We start from the raw sequence: 22,699 nt of genomic DNA, 5'->3' as shown, positions 1-22,699 counted from the left end.
GGTGTATACAGTTACATTGAGCTGTATTAAAATACATCTTGTTTGCTTGCGCCCAGTTTACCAAGTGATCTAGATCACTCTATTATTTACCACTCCTTCAATTTTTCTGCTATCTGCATATCCTTGATGGTTTTATCTTTCTTCAAGGTCATCAATGAAAATGTTAAATAGCATGGGGCCAAGAACCAATCCTAGCAGGACCTCACTGGAAACACACCCATTCAATAATTATTCCCCATTTACAATAACATTTTGAGACCTATCAGCCAGTCTTTAATCCATTTAATGTATGCCCTGGTAATTATATATTATTTTAGTTTTTTAATCAAAATATTATGGCTGCCTCAGCCAGAATTCCTTTAGGAGGGAAGTGCCACTATCTTTGCGTTAGATATCTCATGTCCTTTCCTGGTGCTGGCTCTGCTTGGTTGGGTGATGAAGAGGAGGTGGGACTAAGACTCTGCCCTTAATCCATCACTAGCATTATGTTAGTGCACTCCTCAATGGGAATGTAGCTGTCTCCTTGGGCCATCTCCTATCCCTCCCTCGTTATACAAAGCCAGCCACAGTCTTGCCTTTAGTGAACAGATATTGTACTCAAATCATATTGAAAATATGTATTTATTGCATCCTGTAGGCAGTCTCAAATGTCAAGGCTTCCACTTCAGTGCGGCAGCTTTAAGGCTCTACCTATTATTTGCAGAACACAAAAGCAGAAGCCTTGACATTCAAGACTAACCTTTCATTGGATTAAGCACAAATTTTGAATACAGTAGCTCTAAATCAACTTGTATAGAAAAATTAACCCAAAGTGCCTTGTTTATCCCCAGTAACTATATTTCAGTGCTGCTCTATTTACTTTCAGCCTAGTTTTCTTACAAAGTGGCAAAATAGAATATTTTATACAATGGCAACAAATCTATTGCACAGTTGTCAGGAGGCGCTCTCATAAGGGAATGTCAGGATTAGATGTACCTGTGTCCTGTCCCTTTAAGGAATGAAGGGATGCTTTAAGGGGGATAGCTTTGGTTGCAGCAGCAGAGCTATGTGTGCTGTTAAATGATTGAACAATAATGGAGTGGGTACAAGCTGTGGTTGGTTGTTTGTCTGTTGATTTTTATACTAGGTTTAATAAAATTACTGTTTGAAAACTGTCCTTGGTCTGGGAGTGTAACATTTGGCAAGCACAGGCAGGAGAGGCTGAATTGCCATGATCTCATCTCTCTGAGAGATGGACCTATCTAGAAACTGCTGTTGACTGTTCCAGGAAAAGCTGCCAGGGAAGATTTAATAGTTTGTGAACAATATGGCTGGGAGAGAGTTAGAAGACCTTCATGCTGAGGTACAAGGCCTTTTATGCCAGCAAAGGGATGAGCATTTAAGAGAAGTCTGTGACTCTCTAGGCGTTTCTGACATAAGTTGCAGTGAAACTGCAGCAAAAAGCCATTTTCCTTTAATCATATGTATAAGAAACCACTTAAATGATGAAGAGTGGGAAGAGTTGGAAGATCAGGGATTATTTGTGTTGCTGGCATTAAAAGATAAGATTTTACCCCTCACTGTTATAGCAAAAGAGGAACAAACTGAAATCACAGAAGTAGAGAGACAATTCAGAAACAGTATGCTGAAAAATTAAAGTTGTTTGAAATTCAGTTTCAAGACAGCATGAAAGAAACTAAAAGCCAGTCCCCTGTGAAAAATCTGTCATTTGTACCCCTAAAAACAGAGTCAATTTTAAAGAAAAACTTTAAAATAACAGGACAGATTGGGAACTCCAACTAGAAGGACAGTTAAACCTAAGCAATCTGGCTCGTTAAATTGAAAGTGGGATTTGAAAGGGGTACAGTGAGGCAAAGATAACAGGAACTGTAATCAGGGCAATTTGCCCAGGACTGAGCCTCAGGAGCTATTTGGAGGGAAAAACTAATATGAGCCTGCCAAAACTGAGGTAACAGGAGGGATCACAAAATCAAAGCGATCCTAGTCTTCACCAGTCATATGTGTCTGAAAAAGGGATGGTAGTCTAGGTTTCTGTGTATACTATCAGGAATTGAATTAAAAAACCCACAGCAGACAGACAACCCATCCTTTGAATACAAGATGTTCTGAATGGATTAAGAGGTACATTCTGTTTTAGATCAAGGGAAGGCGTGCTGTTAAAGTTTCATGGCTAAACAAAGCCATCACCTCACTGCCTTCATTTCTCCATCGCACCCGTATGAATGGGTTAGAATACTACGTGGGTTTACAAATGCACCTGCTGCTTTCCAGCAGTGTATGGAAGAATGCCTTATAGAATTTAGGGATGAGGTGTGTATTCCATGCCGGGATGATATCCTCGTGCAATGTGATACTTTTGAAGAACACATGAGAATATAAGGAGAGTTTTGCAACAGTTACAGAATTAAGCTGAAAGCTCCTAAATGTGACCTCTTTAAGAGAGAAGTACATTTCTTGGGGAATGGTGATTGTCATACTGTCTGGAATGGTTCACAACTATGAGTGCCAGCCTCAGGGCAGACTTTCAAAAAGCAGGGCAGAGACCCCAAACTGGCTGTATATTCTATAATTAGATTTTAGCAACCCAGTAACAAGTGTGAACTCCTAAAGCACTATACCAGTCCTACCATGGAGTCACAGACAATCCCCTTGGGCATTCCAATCTATCTTGCTACTCAGGTAAGCTGGACTTAGTGATAGTTGTTTACTTACACCAAAAAATCACACCAAAATTCAGGTTACTCCTAGTTCCAAGGGACCAGTCACCTATCCTAAGTCAGTTGCTATCTTATATCCCACACCAAAGGCAACACTTGAAGTCAATCCTGTAGCAAACTAATTAAGGATTTATTAACTAGGAAAAATAAATAAGAGAGTTATTTACAGGTTAAAGCAGGCACACATATATACATAAATAAGTTACAGTCTATGGTTCCGAAAGGTGACAGAGTTGTAGTACTCTGTCAGTACTGAATGTCTTTTAGGGGTAACCCACAGGATCTCTGCTTCTGTTTCATAGAAACAGTCCTGTGAGAGTCTAAACAGCAAAAGAGATGGAAAATTTTCTTGTCAGATATTTTTTTTCTTCCTTCAAGAATTTAAGATGATGGGATGAGCCCTTTTACATGTAACCTCTTCATGGGTGTGAAAGGGCAATTAAAGTCTTTGTGTTGTGATGTCCCACAATGGCCCATTTGGTTTTGTTAGATCTTCTTCATGAGCAGGGGATGATCCCTCCTGACAGGTTTACAGTTCCAGAGAAAACATTTTTTAAAGTTATAAAGCAAAAACTTAAAGATTACCTTATAGCATGTGATGAAGATATTATAAATGAGATTACTGCATGCTGCAATTTAGAAGTATTTCATAAAGTCTAAACATTAAACACATTGTTATAAGTCCAATACCCATCTTAACCATACTAACAGAGGTGACCTGGACTGGTTGCCAACAATGAATTTGTCAATGTTTGGCTGGGACCTAAAGACTTGGCAGAAGATGGCAACTGGTTTGCCAGCATCACAGTAATATTTGCTGATGTTTATAAGATGGATCCAGCTGACACAATGGCTGTTTGTGGTCTTGCAGAGAAATTACCAATCAGCACAGAGGAACTTCACAAGATCCTAGACTTCCTCACCTACTATCAAAGGAACATTCAAGACTTTTCCTAAACTCCAGAGCCCTTGTATGACCTGTTGACTGTTCCAATGGAACCTAACACATAACACAATCAAGTGGACTCAGATATAGAAGAAAACCACAGGCAAGGAAAGGGATCTGGACAGTTACCCTCTAAACAGCCAGTTACATGGAATGGCTACAAAGCGTTTTAATGTTTGTAGATGATACAAAAATTGGGAGAATGGTAATTAAAGAAGAGGATAGGTCACTGATTGAGAGTGGTCTAGATTGTTTGATAACCTGGACACAAACAAACAATATGCATTTTAATATGGCTAAATGTAGACACATAAATCTAGAAACAAAGAATGTAGGCCATATTAATAGGTTGGGGGATTCTATCCTGGGAAGCAGTCATTAAAAACAAATTGGGGGTCATGGTAGGTAATCAGCTGAACATGAGCTCCCAGTGTGATGCTGTGGCCAAATGAACTAATACAATCCTGGAAAGCATAAACAGGGGAATCTCGAGTAGAAATAGAGGTTATTTTACCTCTATATTTGGCACTGGTGCAACTCCTGCTGGAATACTTTGTCCAGTTCTGGTGTCCACAGTTCAAGGGGGATGCTGATGAATTGGAGAGGGTTCAGAGAAGTGAACATAAGAACATAAGAATGGCCATACTGGGTCAGACCAAAGGTCCATCCAGCCCAGTATCCTGTCTAACGACAGTGGCCAGTGCCAGGTGCCCCAGAGGGAGTGAACCTAACAGGTAATGATCAAGTGATCTCTCTCCTGCCATCCATCTCCACCCTTTGACAAACAGAGACTAGGGACACCATTCCTTACCCATCCTGGCTAGTAGCCATTAATGGCATGAGAATCAAGAGGGATGAGAATGATTAACAGATCAGAAAACATGCCTTATAATGATAGACTCAAAGAGCTCAGTCTATTTAGTTTAACAGAGAGAAGATTAAGGGGTGACTTGATTATAGTCTAGAAGTACCTACAAAGGGCACAAATATTTAATAATGGGCTTTTCGGTCTACTGGAGAAAGTTATAACATGATCCAATTGCTGGAAGTAGAAGCTAGACAAATTCAGATTGGAAATAATGTGTACATTTTTAAGGGTGAGAGTAATTAACCATTGGAAAATTTACCAAGGGTTGTAGTGGACTCTCCATCACTGACAATTTTAAAATCATGATTGGATGTTTTTCTAAATGATATGCCCTAGGAATTATTTTGGGGAAGTTCTATGGCCTGTGTTATAAGGGAAGTCAGACTAGATGACCACAATGGTTCCTTCAAGTCTTGGAATCTATTAAACGAGCTGATTGCCCAGTACATCCACCATAGCTTATCTTGATTTTGCCTTACTCTTTATCCTTCTTGTAGATGCTTCCAATAAGGGATATCTTGTATCAATGTGAGGACAATAATTTAAGAGTAATTGGTTAAGGGTCAAGAACACTAACTGTAACTGATAAGAATTATCACCTTTGATTCAGGAAAGCTGGAGTTTCTAGCTTTAAAATGGGCCATAACTAACAATTTTTTTGACTACCTCTACTACACACATGCCTTCATGGTTTATGATGATAACAAGCTGCTAACCTATGTCTTCACCTCTGCCATACTGAATGCCACAGCACACTACTGGGTTGCAGAATTAGATGACTTGAACTTCAAAGTTAAATATCATCCTGGGAAATCTAAAGTGCTTGATATGGAAAAATAAAGTAGCATTCATGTGAGTTACTCTAATTACTAGAGCTGGTCAGAACATTTTCAACTAAATTAAATTTCTTTGAAATATACTGGTTCATCAAAGCTGAAATGTTTTGTGGAGATATTTCTGCTTGATGTGATTTTCATCGAGCTGGTTTTTGAGGTCCAGTACTGCTTGATTAAATGTGAGCTTTTCAGTCAGAAAACAACCATATCAATAATTCTGTTTCACAAAAGATATTTGAAATATTTTGTTTTCATTCTGCATTGGAACAAAAACAAATTATGAAAGTTCAACAGTTGTCATGAAAGTATCTCTGGACAGCTCTAATAAATATGTTTGCTTTCAATGAAGTTACCATGTATTGTAGCTACTACAAGCAATTTAGATTAATTTGTGCAGTGCAGAAGGGAACAAAGACAGAGAAAGCTGAAGTGAGTGTTTGTGGAGAAGAAGAGCAGAGATATGGCTGCTCTGGGCCCTCATGTAGTTCCATTTCCCACCACTGCAAAACAATCTGCCTAGCTGTTGGGGTTCAGGAAGAAAGTGGGCTGGGCCAGATGGGACAGGGAAGAGCTACTATAAGTGGTATTCTCCTTCAACTCTACAGAGATATAGAAAGTCTGCAGTTAAAACCCTGGAAATTTGCATAACACATTAATGACCTCTAATCCGGCCTACTACTATGCTTAGGGCCCTACCAAATTCACGGTCCATTTTGGTCAATTTCACAGTCATAGGATTTTAAAAATCACAAATTTCATGATTTCAGCTATTTAAATCTGAAATGTCATGGTGTTGTAATTGTAGGGGTCCTGCCCCAAAAAGGAGTTGTGGGGGGTCACAAGGTTATTGTGGGGAGGTGGGGGTTGTTGTATTGCTATCCTTCTGTTCTGTTGCTGGTAGCAGCACTGCCTTCAGAGCTGGACAGCTGGTGAGTGGTGGCTGCTGGCCAGGAGCCCAACTCTGAAGGCAGAGCCACCACTAGCAGCAGCACAGGAATAAGGATGGCATGGTATGGTATTGCCACCCTTATCCGCTGCTGCCTGCAGAGATGGGCCCTCAGTCAGCAGCTGCCACTTTCTGTCCACCCAGCTCTGAAGGCAGCAGTGCAGAAGTAAGGATGACGTTGTATGGTACTGCCACCCTTACTTCTGTGCTGCTGCTTGGAGGCACTGCCTTCAGAGCTGGGCGCCTAGACAACAGCTGCTGCTATCAAGGCATGCAGCTCTGAAGGCAGAGCAGAAGTAAGGGTGGCAATACTGCAACCCCCATAAAATAACCTTGTGACCACCCTTACAACTCCCTTTTGGGTTAGGCCCCCCAGTTTGAGAAATGCTGGTCTCCCCTGTGAAATCGGTATAGTATACAGTTAAAGCACACAAAACACCAGATTTCACAGGGGTAGATCAGATTTCATGGTCCGTGACACGTTTTTCATGGCGGTAAATTTGGTAGGGCCCTACCTATGCTATTATTCACATTGGTCTCAATGGTGTTAAAATAAAGACTCCTTCAGACACATAACAGGGTTGCAGAGGCTCCTTTTTATGACTTCTCTGCTCACACTCCCCTCCATCCCAACAAACAGCTCCCCTCACAGACTGAAGACCTCTATTTATCCGTAGAAGAGATATAACACAAGAAGTGGCAGTGCAAGCTTCACCACACCTCCCAGTCAAAAAGCAACAACCCTGACCTGGAAGGATCATTACTTCTAGAGCATGAAGATGGGTTAGTTTATAAACCAATTCAATCCTTGGAATTTCTGCGGAGATGGTCAATGAGTCCGAATTCTGTGATGTGGACATTTGCCCACTTAGGACTGGACTGTGACCACCATAAAAAAGCAAGGCACAGTAGCATTGCTCTGTCATAAGCTGTTTACTTTGTATTTGCAGATATATATTTAAAAATATGTATTTGCACATTTACCTGTGCTGGTTCGTACTTATATCAAAGACGAATATTGTGCCAGATCCTCAACTGTTGTAAATGACATATTCATAACCTCACTGATTTCAGTGGACCTATGCCAATTTAATGTTTAGAAAATGTAGTTATTACCACACAATTATGTAATCCTCTGTTTCATGACAGGCTCTGGAATTTTATGAACCTTTTGCATTACAAAACAAAAGCTCTTTAAATATTCTGTGGCTAAAGGTGTGTTAAGGATTTAAATTGCAAGTTTGTAATTATGACTGGAGTATAGCCTGCATAACTCAGTGTGACATAGGGATTGCTTCTGCAGTCCCCATTCAGTCATAATTCCCATTCCTGTTAACAGGAGCTTTGCCTGAGTAAGATGGCCAGGTCTGGGTCCAAATTCAGTAAAACAGTTCATAGTCTCAAATACTATTTTTTAAAATTCACTTTTTCTACCTCCTGTTTAAAAAAATGAAGCGACTGGAACTCTGAGTTATGGGCTGCACAGCAGTAAATAGCTTTAAACAATCTCTTGTAGAGAGTACATACAGGTAAATCAAGCTGTTTATTTCTTTTTCAAATGCAGGCATTGATAATGATCAACTGCTTTTCCAAAGAGTAAACGATTAGGGCTAATTTGGGCTAATTAAGATGCCCAGTGGATTGATTTTTACTCCGAATTTCACTGCTTGTTCCTGAAATGGTAATTAAAAACAAACATTTATATGTGTATTCGAGTGTATGAGAGTGCTTTGTGAACTGTCTCAGGAATTCCTAAGATTATGAAGTATTGTGTCATGCCATGCTACTAGCTTTGAATTGTGCACAACTTTGTATTCAACTAAATAAAAACAAGGCTTCCACTATAACTGTTTAATTCCTTATAAATAATAAAAAAGTGAAGACATAATAAAAGTTAAATAGATAGTTTGTTTTTTTGCTAATTTAGAATAAGGAGCAGCGAGTCTGTAGCTAAGAGACAACGGAGTCAACATGGGAAGGAAATGGGACGGGAGTACGGATATGCCACAGGGCATAGGAAAAAAGATGGGAAATGTATCACATTGGGAGGGGAGAAAAAGAAACATTAGTTAAATGGAAGAGAAACAGTATGGGTAAGAAGAAAAGGAGAGGATACAGAGAAAGAGAGACTGAAATCAATCTTCCTCAAATCAGCACATCCTGTTGGTACAGATTGGAAATGCCCCTTCCAGAAAGTCAAGGGAGTTACACCAGCTATATTTTTAGCCCAATGACTCTTGTCAATCAGTGGGAGAAATCACTCCACTGACTCCAGATGCAGTATATGACTTCCTCCACTGTAGGAATTACTGCGTAATAGTACGAATGAGATAGCGGAGTGTCAATCAGAGTAAAATGAGCCATGCATAGAGGAGGGCTCTCTGGATAGTCACTTTTGTAAAATTAAATTAATATGAATACTTATAAGTACTTACGATGAAGGTGGAATAAGTAATAATCATGAATAGCAACAATATTAGGAGTGTGGGGCAAATGAGTGAGTGAAAAGAAATGTGATAGGGAAGAGAAAGATAAAATTAAATAGAAGGAAACTTAAGAACATAAGAATGACCATACTGGGCCAGACCAAAGGTCCATCTAGCCCAATATCCTGTCTTCTGACAGCAGCCAATGCCAGGTGCTTCAGAGGGAACGAACCAAACAGGTAATCATTACTTGATCCATCCCCTGTCGCTCATTCCCAGCTTCTGGCAAACAGAGGCTAGAGACACCATCCCTGCTCATCCTGGCTAATAGCCATTGATGGACCTATCCTCCACGAACTTAGCTAGTTCTTTTTTGAACCCTGTTATAGTCTTGGCCTTCACAACCTCCTCTGGAAGAGTTCCACAGGTTGACTGTGCATGGTGTGAAGAAATACTTCCTTTTGTTTGTTTTAAACCTGCTGCCAATTAATTTCATTTGGTGGCCCCCTAGTTCTTGTGTTATGAGAAGGAGTAACTAACACTTCCTTATTTACTTTCTCCACACCAGTCATGATTTTATAGACCTATATCATATCCCCTCTTACTTGTCTCTTTTCCAAGCTGAAAACTCCCAGTTTTATTAATCTCTCCTCATATGGAAGCTGTTTCCTACCCCTAATCATTTTTGTTGCCCTTTTCTGTACTTTTTCCAATTCCAATATATCTTTTTTGAGATGGGGTGACCAGATCTACATACAGTATTCAAGATGTGGGCATACCATGGATTTATATAGAGGCAATATGATATTTATGTCCTGTTATCTATCCCTTTCCTAATGATTCCCAACAAAATAATTAGGAAAGATAAATTTTAAGAAAAAATTAACACATAACCTTCCTTTTTTTAATGTAGATACTTATACTCACCTTTTCTTGGGATGAATATGTGCACAAAGTACTGATTCTTTAAGCCATTAATCTACAAAGTGCTTAGTCATGACTCATAGTAGCTCTGTTACAAACAGTTGATGATGTAATGCCCTGTTAGATAATAAAAATTGAAGAATTATTTGTGATAGCTAAAAGTCTGGCTGTATGTGCAGCAGCTGCCTGTGAATGTTTCATGACCTGACTTACTCACTCTACCTCCTTACCATTGTGAATCATTTGAATTAACTAAGGTCAATATTTTCAAACTTGCGTGCTCAAAGTTGAGTGCCTAAGTCCATAGCTAGGCCCTGAAATAAATGGCCTGAGTATCAGGGATGCTGATAACTCATGGAGGTCAGTAGGAGCTGCAGGTGCTTAGTGTGATGGATCTCAAGATACCTAGGACTATGAGTCACTTTGTTACTCCCCTGCCTCCAGCATGAGGGACACTTGCTTGTGCTTAACTGGGTGTTAGTTCTTTGACACCACCAGCCTCCTAGCCATCTTAACCAGTCCTTACTTTGCCTTGCAGATTAACAATAGGTGCACCCAGTCCCCAAGTCCCTTTGAAGCATTCCCCTGTAGTGTCCAGCTCCTTAACCACTGAACAGTCACAGAAATACCAGGAATGCTGTCCCAAAAGTAACAGTGTATACACCAGCTTGTATGCATCAACTCAGGATCAGCTTCTTGCATAATACCACAGCACTGAGATATATTTATAGTTAAAACAACAAGAAGTTTATTTCAATGATTCAAGACTCAAGGGATATTGAGTAAGGATCATGAAAAAAAAGGTTACATATAAAACAAAATCATAATACACTTTCTAGAAACTCAGCTTAACAGGCTTACCTCTTGTCTAATGAAGTTTATCTCACCCAAAGCCTTTTGCATCATCCTCAACCAAGGCTGGTTGTAATCTTGTTTTCATTAATGTAAATATATTGCCTATTTACTTCCTAGGTACAAGATGGCAGGAGGTCATCTTTGTTCCCCAAATATAATCCAGCAAACCTCTGAAGTGTAACTCAAGATAAGGTTATCTTTCCCTCCACTGTGTTTTTATACCTATTAGGGCTAGTCTACACTGGCAATGCTAAAGTGCTGCTGCAGCAGTGCTTTAACGTGCCTTGTGCAGTTGCGGCAGAGTGCTGGGAGAGAGCTCTCCCAGCACTCTAAAAAACCACCTCCACGAGGGGAATAGCTCCCAGCGCTGGGGCACTGTCTACACTGGCGCTTTACAGTGCTGAAACTTGCTGTGCTCAGGGGGGTGTTTTTTCACCCCCCTCCCCGAGCGAGAAAGTTGCAGTGCTGTAAATTGCCAGTAAAGACAAGCCCTTATTTCCTTTCTGAATTTCTTATAATCACTTGATTTCTTTCCAGACAAATGCTATCAAATAATTTTTTCTTTAAATATCTTAAGATCTGTTTCTTTCTCTGGATCCTAGCTAAGGTCTTTGGAAGGAGGGGAAGCTGCCTTCATCCCATACTTGCTCCTCTTTTCCCAACCATATAAAATCCCTTCTGTGGGAGTGCCATAGGTTCCAGCTCCATGTTGCAGTGGAAGAGAGCAGGAGTTGAAGGGAGAGTGATAGGGGGCACAGCTCCCCGTCCTATCCTGGTTTGGCTGAGATACACTCCTCCCCCTCCTACTAGGCTGGTGTAGTGAAAGGTTTCTCTTCCGTTTCAGTTTACTTTAATCACTGGAAGGGAGAAGTATGTGCATATGGGAAGGAGGATGTGGAGGCAGCCAGACTTCAAGGGACACATGGAGCTTGGCAGGGACATGTAGCAACACAGAGACAAGGGGCCTCTTACAGACTCTCCTAGCCTCCAGCTGATCTACAGTCCATGGGTTTTAGGGGATGGAATCCTTGGCTCTTTCCTTGGTGGTGGAATTCTGCTCTCAGTGGAAGAATGCCTATACAGGAGTAACCCACACAGGGGAAATTGGTACAAACACACAAAATGTTTATATTCCATCAAATGTTGATATGACCCTAAATACTACCCTTGACTTAATCAAGGATTACTTAACTCTAGAACAAATTACCTCGAAAGGAAAAGTGACTTGAACAGTCATGTATCTTGAAACTTTTTGAGAAACAGAATGTGGATTACTGCTCTATTGTAGTATTATTATTGTAGTGCCTGTGATCTACTAGGTGCTTACCAATCATTTAAGAAGGAATGGTCTATGCCCTGAGAAGTTCACAGTCTAAAGACTGACAAGTAGTTAGGGAGAGGGAAACAACTAACAGGTTTATATATGTTTATTTAACATCTTTCCCTGTAAATGATACATCTTGACTTACCTACGAAGACACGGGTTCCTAATGAACTTGTGAACAGAGATGTCATTTCTTGCAATGACCATGTTTTTTTTATTTTGCTCTAAGAAACCGACTGTCACAACCAGGTCGTGGGCAGCCAGACCTAGTGATCAGAGCCAGAGTCCACAGTCATGAGACAGGAGTCAAGAGTCAGCTGGGTCAGGACATCGGAAGCAGGAGACAAACTTGAGATTAGAACTACGAGTCGGGAACCAGAGTCAGGAGACAAAGTGGAAATCAGAACAACAAGTCAGATGCCAGGAGCCAAGCCGGGTTGGGATTCCAGGAAATTAAGCCAGGGGAGCAGGAGTAGGAGCCACAGGCACCAAGTCCAGAGCAGGATGGATCCCAGTTGTTCTGAGAGCTTCCTGTTCCTGTTACTGGTTTAAGTAGGGCCAGTGAGCCAATTGGCTGCTCTGGGACTCTGCCAATAGGACTTGGGGGAAGAGCTTCAAACTGGGGCTGGGCTTCATGAGTCCTGGATAAGCAGTTGTGAGCAGGCTGCCAAGTGGAGATTTGGAGCATGGCTGCTCCTGTAGAAGCCTGTGGGTCATGTCACAGTGGCTCCTAAAATGTGTAGCTTTTACCACTATTTATCCATTGATTAAAAGAGCTAGATGAAGATGACTGGAAATTCAGCTAACAATTTGAATCAAGTTCTGCACTGGGCAGGGCTAGAATCACAGCAGAGAGAGTACATTGAGGCCCCGATTTAGCAAATCCCTTCAACATATGCCTAAGTCCCACTGAAGTCAGTAGAACTCAGGTTTAAGAGCTCACTGAATCAGGGCCTTAGCCCCCAGTAAAGGTGAACTGTTTTGTGTTGCCCCCAAGCAGGGGAATCATGGAGTTGTGCTGGCGAACTCTGGAGGCAGCTACACCTACAGGGAGAATAAATACAGTGTAGGGTACCGGTAATGGTGGGAAAAATAATCAAGAATTTAGAGTCAACAATCAATTTTAATAAGGTTTATGATGATTGAAACAGCAGAATCATGGATTATAAAACCAATGGTTAAGAATTATTTAGGTACTGAATTAAATGAGATTCTGGGCCAAATTCTGCACTGACTTGAATAAATGGAAACACATAGATTAAGTGACTCGCCCAGTTATATAGAGCAAGTGTACAATGGGATTGGGCATGGAACCCAGGAGTCCAGATTCTTACCTCCCTACTCTAACAGCTAAACATTCCTTTTAGCTTATCAATGAGAAAAAAGTGAGCACAAGGGCAGATTTACTCACAGCTTCTGAAGAATGTGGTTTTTCTGTTCAGAGTTGAGGCTACTGGCAGCCTAGTCTGGGGAAAATTTACTTATATCTTCCAATATGAATGGTTCAGTGTGAATAAACAGGAGATTTCAGATATCATTGTTGTCAGGACTTTCAAGAACAAACGTATGTCCCCATCTAAAAATAAATATGCAATCTAATCTCTTGCAATATAAGTATCTGAAAATTTTTCCATTAGTTATTATCTATAAATAATGGAAAGTTTATGTGAGCTAGGATGAGTAAATATTTGCTTTAAATGTATTGAATTCTATGTCACATAGCGATGTATTTTTAACACTTCAGAAAATATATACTCAGAGTACAGTATCACGTTTTGCTCGGCATATAGGCCACTATTCAGCAAAGTATTTAAACACAAGCTGTCACATACCCAGGGTACAATCTGGACTGATGAACAGCTTTGTCCCCTCAGCTCTCTAATGTGGGATGCCTTTTATACTACTTCGCTGTGAGAGCTACCACTCCTGGTCTCCCCACACACAGCCTCCCAGTTATATTGTATGAGTGCTGCAGCAGCCAGCCACTCTTGAATTACATTGCAGAGCAACACCAGGAAACTCCAGGTCCCAGACTTTCCCCAGAAATGTATGTCTTATATTCCAGTTCTCTCCTGTACAATACAAGCTCATATAAAGTCCATCACTTTATTAATTGGAAAAGATATGTACAAATCTTGTTATTCCAAATGAAGTTCCAAACTAGAGTGAATTCAAAGCAAGACCTCTCTCACCACATGTTTCAGCAGTCTTACAGGCTGAACTTCTATCAATCAGGATCCTTCTCCCCGTCCAATGTTGCTTCCTTTGTTCTTCAGGTGTCATGGATGCTGTGGGAAGAGAGACGGGGAGGCATTATCTGTGGCATCTGCTCTCCTTTCTTATAGTTCTTTCACTTCTTCGAGAAGCATCCGCAACTGAGATTCAGGAGACAAAAAGTCCTGAAGATGGGAACCCCAAGCTGTTTCTTTTTAAGGTGTAGATTTTTTTTGCCCATGGTCCTTTTCCTGCCAACGAATAGCCACGTAAGTGGGTGATGGCCCATTTGTCCTGTTTACAGCTGGCTGAGGCATCATCTTGTCTTTTGTCTCTGAGGAACTGGTTTGGCTGCTCCCCAGACTTGGAATACTATTTAGTAACACCATACAGTGGAATCTTATAATTTTACAGCGTTGACACACATTTTATCAGGACAATATTGACATAAGAACATAAGAAAGGCCGTACTGGGTCAGACCAAAGGTCCATCTAGCCCAGTATCCTGTCTATCGACAGTGGCCAATGCCAGGTGCCCAGAGGGAGTGAACCTAACAGGCAATGATCAAGTGATCTCTCTCCTGCCATCCATCTCCACCCTCTGACAGACAGAGGCTAGGGACACCATTCCTTACCCGTCCTGGCTAATAGCCATTAATGGACTTAACCACCATGAATTTATCCAGTTCTCTTTTAAACTCTGTTATAGTCCTAGCCTTCACAACCTTCTCAGGTAAGGAGTTCCACAAGTTGACTGCGCTGCGCGAAGAACTTCCTTTTATTTGTTTTAAACCTGCTGCCTATTAATTTCATTTGATGACCCCTAGTTCTTGTATTATCGGAATAAGTAAATAACTTTTCCTTATCCACTTTCTCCACATCACTCATGATTTTATATACCTCTATCATATCCCCCCTTAGTCTCCTCCTTTCCAAGCTGAAGAGTCCTAGCCTCTTTAATCTCTCCTCATATGGAACCCATTCCAAAACCTTAATCATTTTAGTTGCCCTTTTCTGAACCTTTTCTAGTGCCAGTATATCTTTTTTGAGATAAGGAGACCACATTTGTACGCAGTATTCGAGATGAGGGCATACTATCGATTTATATAAGGTCAATAATATATTCTCAGTCTTATTCTCTATCCCTTTTAATGATTCCTAACATCCTGTTTGCTTTTTTGACCGCCTCTGCACACTGCGTGGACATTTTCAGAGAACTATCCATGATGACGCCAAGATCTTTTTTCTGACTTGTTGTAGCTAAATTAGTCCCCATCATATTGTATGTATAGTTGGGGTTATTTTTTCCAATGTGCATTACTTTACATTTATCCACATTAAATTTCATTTGCCATTTTGTTGCCCAATCACTTAGTTTTGTGAGATCTTTTTGAAGTTATTCACAGTCTGCTTTGGTCTTAACTATCTTTAGCAGTTTAGTATCATCTGCAAACTTTGCCACCTCTCTGTTTACTCCTTTCTCCAGATCATTTATGAATAAGTGGAATAGGATCGGTCCGAGGACTGACCCTTGGGGAACACCACTAGTTACCCCTCTCCATTCTGAGAATTTACCATTAATTCCTACCCTTTGTTCCCTGTCTTTTAACCAGTTCTCAATCCATGAAAGGACCTTCCCTTTTATACCATGGCAGCTTAATTTACATAAGAGCCTTTGGTGAGGGACCTTGTCAAAGGCTTTCTGGAAATCTAAGTACACTATGTCCACTGGATCCCCCTTGTCCACATGTTTGTTGACCCCTTCAAAGAATTCTAATAGATTAGTAAGACACGATTTCCCTTTACAGAAACCACGTTGACTATTGCTCAACAGTTTGTTTTTCTATGTGTCGGACAATTTTATTCTTAACTATTGTTTTGACTAATTTGCCTGGTACAGACGTTAGACTTACCGGTCTGTAATTGCCAGGATCACATCTAGAACCCTTTTTAAATATTGGTGTTTCATTAGCTAACTTCCAGTCATTGGGTACAGAAGCCGATTTAAAGGACAGGTTACAAAACCTTAGTTAGCAGTTCCGCAACTTCACATTTGACTTCTTTCAGAACTCTTAGGTGAATGCCATCTGGTCCCGGTGACTTGTTAATGTTAAGTTTATCTATTAATTCCAAAACCTCCTCTCGTGACTCTTCAATCCATGACAGTTCCACAGATTTGTCACCTACAAAAGCCATCTCAGGTTTGGGAATCTCCCTAACATCCTCAGCCGTGAAGACTGAAGCAAAGAATCCATTTAGTTTCTCCGCAATGACTTTATCGTCTTTAAGCACTCCTTTTGTATCTCGATCATCAAGGGGCCCCACTGGTTGTTTAGCAGGCTTCCTGCTTCTGATGTACTTAAAAAACATTTTGTTATTACCTTTGGAGTTTTTGGCTAGCCAATCTTCAAACTCCTCTTTGGCTTTTCTTATTACATTCTTGCACTTAATTTGGCAGCATTTATGCTCCTTTCTATTTGCCTCACTAGGATTTGACTTCCACTTTTTAAAGGAAGTCTTTTTATCTCTCACTGCTTCTTTTACGTGGTTGTTAAGCCACGGTGGCTCTTTTTTAGTTCTTTTACTGTGTTTCTTAATTGGGGATATACATTGAAGTTGGCACTCTATTATGGTGTCTTTAAAAAGCAACCAGGCAGCTTGCAGGGATTTCACTTTAGTCACTGTACCTTTTAACTTCTGTTTAACTAACCCCCTCATTTTTGCATAGTTCCCCCTTTTGAAATTAAATGCCACAGTGTTGGGCTGTTGAGATGTTCTTCCCACCACAGGGATGTTGAATGCTATTATATTATGGTCACTATTTCCAAGCGGTCCTGCTATAGTTACCTCTTGGACCAGCTCCTGCGCTCCACTCAGGACTAAATCTAGAGTTGCCTCTCCCCTTGTGGGTTCCCGTACCAGCTGCTCCATGAAGCAGTCATTTAAAGTATCGAGAAATTTTATCTCTGCATTTCGTCCTGAAGTGAAATGTTCCCAATCAATATGGGGATGATTGAAATCCCCCACTATTATTGAGTTCTTAATTTTGATAGCCTCTCTAATTTCCCTTAGCATTTCATCATCACTATCACTGTCCTGGTCAGGTGGTTGATAATAGATCCCTAATGTGCAAAGCGTTATTGACCAGAGAGTTATGAGTTTTCAAATGATACCTCACAAGGCATACTTGTACAAAGATTATCATAATAATGTGCAAGGGTGAATACTGGGAAACAGACTGTCACACATGCCTAATTTAGGTGTGTGAGTAGTTTCACTGCAATCATAAAGTTTTTGTCATGGTTAATTTGAGGTGGAGTGAGGGAAATTACAGATATGTCAGGGCTAAAATGTCCCAGGTCATGACAATCAGAGTTTTAGTAAACATATTACCATGCACAGGTGTGTGATTTGACCTTTTTCATTTACCACTTGTATGTGTGCACTAGAAATATCTATAGAGAAATATAGATAATGGAAAGCGCAGTATGCTCATTAAAATATTTAGAAGCTTTTGTTGCTTTACAATTTTCTTAGCACATCATATGAGTGAGACTGAGAAAGAATTTGCCATATTATGTCAAGCAAATGCACCCACTTACAACAAAAATGTTCCCTTTTTCTGGAACTTAGTAATTGCCACACCAGATCAAACTAGTGGTCTAACTAGTCCAATATCTTGTCACTGTCAGTGGTCAGTCCCATAAGCTTCAGATGAAGCCCCATAATTGACAAATTCTTTCTTTAAAACAACAGAAATAAATTTTGCTAATCTAAAAGCAGAAACAAAAGAGGCATATATTTAAATTGATTATTTCTTTGATTAATACTTTCTACAAGGCTAAAATCCATGAAATATGATAGATGTTGAAGTCTGTCCTCTGGACTATAGCAGTCCCACTTACAACAAATTCAAAACTAATACTTGTTTTTCCCCAGGCAGAACAACCAGTCAGAGTGGAAGGAATCTTGACAGTGTCTCAGTTCATGAGTACAACCAAGCCCTCTTAATGAACAAAGTAAAGTGAATTTGCTAAGTCTCCATATAAAGAGAGAATATCTAAAGGTTAAAGAGCTGTTTAAACATATTGTTTAAACAATGTTACATGCCCTTTTCTGAGTTCTTTTAGCCTGTTCACACCCAGTAAATAGAACTCTGGATCCAAAGTAAAGTAAATAAAATAATAACTACATAATTCAACACTTAGCATTTATATATATATAAATATATATAGTGTCTTTCATTCCATTTCATTACAAGTACTGTTTATAGAGACTGGGAATTACTGTGCGAGGTTGGCAGGGCTGCTGTAGAAGTCACGGAGGTCACAGAAAGTCACAGAATCCATGACTTCTGTGACCTCCGTGACAAACCCGCAGCCTTAGACATAACTAAGATGTGTTTTATGCAAGATGGGTCTTGTGACATATCTTTGGAAAGGTTAGGATTTGCTGAATATGATTATCCTATTTGTATGCATGTATCATTTCTGTATCTGAAATTAGGAATATTGACCATGTAACAATTACAAGTGGGTTTACACCTGGGGAACACCCACCAGACAGAATGCAATCAGTCTGGATGGGCCATTAGGGAGAACAATAGGACTTCGAAGATGCTAGTCTCCCACCTTCCTCAGAAGCTTTCTGGGATGCTACAAACAACCTTTGACTCATGGCTGTTTTGACACTGCAGGGTCATGAGATTAAGTCACCTGGTACTGGATTCCATGATCGAATACCAGTATTTTTCCACTGGGGGATAGGGTGGGGAATCACACTGGAAAACAAAGGGTTCCCACCATATGTAAAACCTATTTAAGACAGGGGAGGGACTTAATCAGGGGTCATTCTTCACTGAATCCCCACCCGGATGACTTCTGGAAACATCTAAGAAACAAAGACCAAAAGCAGGTGGGGGAAGAGAAGAGCGGAGCCCAGGCTGGTGTGCTGATGCTCCAACGTGAGGAGTTAGATCTGGTTTTGGGGAGAAGGAGTTCATTACCTTTTTTTTTTGCGGGGGATCTAACAGCAGTAGACTCGAAAGGACAGGTTGCATATTGGAGAGGCGCTTGGTCTCTCTTGCTACAGTGTGGGGCTGGATCTCAGCCAGGTTTACACTTGGAAGACTTTGCTGGTATACTATATCAGCAAAATGCTCCTAGTGCATATTCAGCTATACCGGCAAAACTGTGCTTTTGAGTGTATAGCTTAGTCCAGACCTCCCCCTCCCCCTTGCAAAGTAAACTATACCAGCAAAAGCACAGTTTTGCCAGTATAACTGCTTCTATATTAGGGGCTTTTGTCAGCAAGCTAAGTCACAGATCACACCTCTTCACACTCCTGACTGATATAGCTATGCTGGCAACATTTTGCTGTGTAGATCTGGCCTCAGACAGAGGAGGTCAGAGCCATGGCTTGCTCTTTGGGCATGTAAAACTTGAGTTTATTTTCGGTGACTAAGGTGAGAATGCCGTATCTAGTTTAGGAGATATGTAATTTAGATGAGTTGTGCAAGCGCTTTCTTTTGTTTCATATCAATTTTTTCCTGTTAATAAGTCTTCTTTTAAGGAATTGTATGGTGTGTGTTTTAAGCAGTCTGGCTCCAAGGAGAAAAGAACCCTGAGACTTTAAAGGAGAAGTACTAAATGATAAAGAACTTATGGGACTAAAGCCACCTACTCAGCCTCAGGCCAGGTGTACACTACAAACTTTTCCCAGCACAGTTATGTGAGTCAAGGGTGTGAAGAGGTGTTATTCCAGCCCCCAGTTATAGAATCATAAGACTGGAAGGGACCTTGAGAGATCATTTAGTACAGTCCCCAGCACTCATGGCAGGACTAAGTATTATCTAGCACAGTTTTGCTGGTGTAGCTGCATCCACATGAGGAATGCTTGTTTGGTATAGTATATTGGTATAGCTATACCAGCAATGCCTTCCAAGCGTACACCTGGCCTCAGTCAAAGGACACATGTCAAATTATTCTCTCCCTGTGAGGTGTTTTGCCCTCAGTCTGTGGCAGGCAAACACCTGAACATGAACAAGACCAAAGAAGAGATGTGATTTGAAGGGTGGTTGGATCACACCTTTGCTTAGAGTTCAGGCACCAAACAGCCATTGCTGAGAAGGAGGATGAACAAATTCATGTAGGGAAAAACTTAAACTTAAGAGAGAAATAAGGGGAGACATGTATTGTGTTAACATTGATATGTTATTTAAAAGCATTAAATAGTAAGCATGGCATGTAAAGATGTGTGTATGTCTCTGAAACTGTAGAAGACAAAATAGAAATACTGAAGCTGCAAAGTGTGACAAAACGGACTCCTTTGCAGAGCAAAGGAAATGTGCAGTGTGTCAATACGCTGGTACTCATGGACCAGGAAATAGAAACAGGATGCAAACAAATGACACCCAATTTAACAGCTGTTAACAAACAAACAAGTAGCACAGAGGGAGAGAGATCACCTCAGTTTACAAATAGATTTCAATTGAGTTTCTAAGTTGCTGTTAGTAAATAGAAAAATAAAAAGTATATTTGAATTAAACAAATATGATTGGAAACTTCAGAGCCAGATTAATTCTCAGATCACCAAGAGCATCTGATGGTGTAGTGCCAGGCACAGAGCTCCAACAGCAGACAGTCTACCCAGACGGGAGGCTGCTTATGGTGGAAAAAGGCCGCAACTTTCCCTCCATTAGGAGGCCAGCAAGGCCTGAAGAGTCAGTGGTTCTGGCCACAGGGTGTTGTGGCCAGGACATCCAGGACATAACCGATTCAGCACTTTCCCACTGCAGACTCCATAGGCGGGGCTTATATGGAGCCTAGCACTGGCTGAAATTGCAAGGACGGTGGCAGTGGAAATAGCCTCTCTCCTGCCCCAGGGGGTATTCTTCTCCTGGTGTACAGTGTCCTTAGTTGGCACAAGTAAATCGAGCTCTGGATGTCTCTTTAAAGGTTGGAATGCTTGAATTAACATGACCCAGTGCAGTAGCAGCCAATTAAAATATCAGAGGAACGCTATTGTTTCTCATTTATTTATTAGTTTGCTGTTGTAATGGGAAAGCTATAATTTAACAGATTTAATTTCCATTCTGTCTGATTGTTTAACTGGCATATTGAATTTAAATACCGTTAGGTTAGAATTTGTCCTTCTAAACTGGTAAATACAGTAATTTACCGATAATAAGCGGTATGCTGATAACGTGTATATGCTGCTCACAGTAAAATGTGTCCCCAGCATCACAGCTGCAGGCAAGCAGTTTTCCCCCTCTCATTGAAGTCTACTTTTTCTGAACCCTAGACTTAATATATAAGACCCTTCTCACTAGTAAATGAACATTTAGTAGTGTTGGTATATTTATAACCATGTGGTACCTGAATCATACTGAAATTTTTATGTAATCTGGCTACAGAATGTCTGTGTCAGTAAATGCATGTGATCATGTTTCAACCAGATTTAGATTTTACCTGCAGTCACCAGGAGGTAATTATCTATTCCTAATAAATTAGAAACTCAACTATGCTGAACTACTAGAAAACGGGTTTGGTTTTCATTGTTTTAGGATTGGGTGGTAACTGATTGGTGACAGGTATAATCATTTAAATTTGATCTGCTTCTTTCCTTGGCTGACATTTAAAACCTGATACAGAACTGGTGAAAAACATGGATAAAATAATGCTTCTGGTATTTAAATTACCATAAGACGACAAAGGGGACAGACGCACAGACAACAACAACAAAAAAAACAAAAAAAACAAAACATAGCTGCATAGTTTTAAAAAATGGTAATACTTCATTGTTAATAAAATGCCCAAACAATTTAGAAATAATATTGCATCTTTCCCCTTTAGTTATTATTATAATTATTACACACATTTCTAAGTTCCCCACCACATCTAGCTGTCATTATATGAATTTAGTGCATCATAGCCCTTATTAAAGAGAAGGGATCTCTAGCCCTCTTCCCCTTCCCCATTACTTAATAGTAAAAATGTTTACTTAATGTTATGAGAATGCTTTTCAAAATAAATTAATATCTCATATTGCTCCCCAAAGGCAAGGCCCCAGTAAATTCCATTGCAGCTGGCTCCTAAAGTTCAAACCTGAACTCTGTCAGTTGATGCATCCCCGTTGAATGGAGTTGCTGTGGTAGAGGGTGGTGGGAGACATGGCCTCTGAGATTTTCATGGCCTAATTCATGTAGAGTTTAAAAGCTGAGGACCAAGATCCCAATCCCAGGCCCCAAACTCTCTCTCCTAGGAGTAGTTCTTATTCAAATGAGTAGCCCCATTGACTTCAATGGAATTACTCCATCAAGAAGGATTTGCAGAATTGGATCCCAAGATCTTGAAGTGGTCCTAGGATTTAATGGGCAGTCAGTGCAGAGCACTGTTATGATATGTCCCACTTGACCTGTCCTGTCTCTGAGGCAGGCTGCTGTATGCTGAACCAGGATCCTTTTTACCAGGCATGCAACACTTTTGAGGATGGTTTTATGATGTGGTTACCACAGCTCCGGGGTGGAATGAGCCCACCAATTCCTATGATGTAATAGCTGTCAAATGGTAATGACTTTTGGTCATTGCCTGACTTGGACTGGAGCCTATCACCTCTAAGTCACTAACCAGTGACCTAGACGTG

This window comes from Chrysemys picta, chromosome 3, assembly GCF_011386835.1.
Source record: "Chrysemys picta bellii isolate R12L10 chromosome 3, ASM1138683v2, whole genome shotgun sequence".
Lineage (NCBI taxonomy): Eukaryota > Metazoa > Chordata > Testudines > Emydidae > Chrysemys > Chrysemys picta.
The sequence above is the reverse complement of the archived record's forward strand: the minus strand, read 5'-3'. Positions refer to the sequence as shown.